We start from the raw sequence: 2118 nt of genomic DNA, 5'->3' as shown, positions 1-2118 counted from the left end.
GGGCCGCGAGGTGCCCGCGCTGCGCAGTCGCCCGGACAACGGCCGCCAGGCCCGCGAGCGCCGCGGTCACTAGGAGACGGTGCCTGGGGGTGCCTGGGGGTGCTGAACCCGCCCGGAGCCGCTTGTGTCCGCGCGGGGCTCGGCCTCCCTGCGCCTTGAGCCCCAGCCCACGCTGGGGCTTCTCTTCCCAAGCTGGGTTGTTGTCGGGCAGAGCTGTACACGCCACAAGTCAGAAGCCAAGGCCCCAAGTGTGTAGACGCAGACAAGAGCGGCACCATTAAGGCATACACTACTGGGAGCTTCTTGGTGCCTGCATGAAGACGCCCTCTTGCCTCCGGGAACAGTATCGTCTGCATCTTCTGACTCCAGGAGCGGGGCTGGGGAGCGCAGGGCGGAGGAGGCAGTACTGGGATGACCCAACAGTGCGGCATTTGGGGGCGCCACGGAGGCCGGTACTGCGTAAGCGGCGATAGGGTAGGACCCACAGCCTCCTCGCAAGCGTTCTTGGAGCTCGGTTTCGCGGTTGGTCCGGATCTCCCGGAGAGCCCTGCCGGAGTCAGGCAGGCCTTAGGAAGAAGCTGCCTGATGTGCAGGGTTGCATAGGCAGTCAGAGAGTGCATCCTGGAGGAGCCCTGGCATCAGGAAGGTGAGCCCCCCATGGCAACCCGCAGGAATGAGCCCGTGCTCAGGTGTATGAAACACTCCTTGCATCAAAGCTGGCACGTGTGAAGAGGTGGGAAGGGGCTCTTCCACAACCGAGACACCATTACCTCAGAGAAAAATTAAACAGATTATCACCAAAAACGGGGTGGGGGTACGACATACCTACCAGTGGTCAAGTGCCAAGGAATCCCTGCTCTTGAGAGCTGGTTATCCTCAGGAAGAGATTACTACACGCCCTCAGGGCAGAAGCTGACCCCACTCCCTGAGGTGGACTTGCAGGCAAGAGCAACACTTTTTTTTTTTTTTTTTTTTTGAGACGGAGTCTGGCTCTGTCGCCCAGGCTAGAGTGCAGTGGCCGGATCTCAGCTCACTGCAAGCTCCGCCTCCCGGGTTCACGCCATTCTCCTGCCTCAGCCTCCTGAGTAGCTGGGACTACAGGCGCCCGCCACCTCGCCCGGCTAGTTTTTTGTATTTTTTAGTAGAGACGGGGTGTCACCGGGTTAGCCAGGATGGTCTCGATCTCTTGACCTTGTGATCCGCCGTCTCGGCCTCCCAAAGTGCTAGGATTACAGGCTTGAGCCACCGCGCCCGGCCAAGAGCAACACTTTTTTTTTTTTTTTTTTTTTTGAGACGGAGTCTCACTCTGTCGCCCGGGCTGGAGTGCAGTGGCCGGATCTCAGCTCACTGCAAGCTCCGCCTCCCGGGTTCACGTCATTCTCCTGCCTCAGCCTCCCGAGTAGCTGGGACTACAGGCGCCCGCCACCTCGCCCAGCTAGTTTTTTGTATTTTTTAGTAGAGACGGGGTTTCACAGTGTTAGCCAGGATGGTCTCGATCTCCTGACCTCGTGATCCGCCCGCCTCGGCCTCCCAAAGTGCTGGGATTACAGGCTTGAGCCACCGCGCCCAGCCAAGAGCAACACTTTTAAGGCAGGTCACACTGGTGGTTTCTCCCTACCCTGGTAAGACCCCCTACCTCTTCTCCCATCTCCTCTCCCTTCCCCACAGCAAAGCATAGTCTGCATTTTCGTTTTTTTTTTTTTTTTTTTTTTTTTTTTTTTTTTTTTGAGGCGGAGTCTCGCTCTGTCTCCCGGACTGAAGTGCAGTGGCCGGATCTCAGCTCACTGCAAGCTCCGCCTCCCGGGTTTACGCCATTCTCCTGCCTCAGCCTCCCGAGTAGCTGGGACTACAGGCGCCCGCCACCTCGCCCAGCTAGTTTTTGTATTTTTAGTAGAGACGGGGTTTCACCGTGTTAGCCAGGATGGTCTCGATCTCCTGACCTCGTGATCCGCCCGTCTCGGCCTCCCAAAGTGCTGGGATTACAGGCTTGAGCCACCGCGCCCGGCCCATAGTCTGCATTTTCTAGTCCCCTCAAGTCAAGGCAGGCCAGGGGCTCCAAGGGCAGGCCCACCTCTTTCTTCCAAGATTTTGTGTGTGTGTGTGTGTGTGTGTGTGTGT

Source organism: Trachypithecus francoisi, unplaced genomic scaffold, assembly GCF_009764315.1.
Source record: "Trachypithecus francoisi isolate TF-2019V2 unplaced genomic scaffold, Tfra_2.0 Lachesis_group0, whole genome shotgun sequence".
Taxonomy (NCBI): Eukaryota; Metazoa; Chordata; class Mammalia; order Primates; family Cercopithecidae; genus Trachypithecus; species Trachypithecus francoisi.
The sequence above is the reverse complement of the archived record's forward strand: the minus strand, read 5'-3'. Positions refer to the sequence as shown.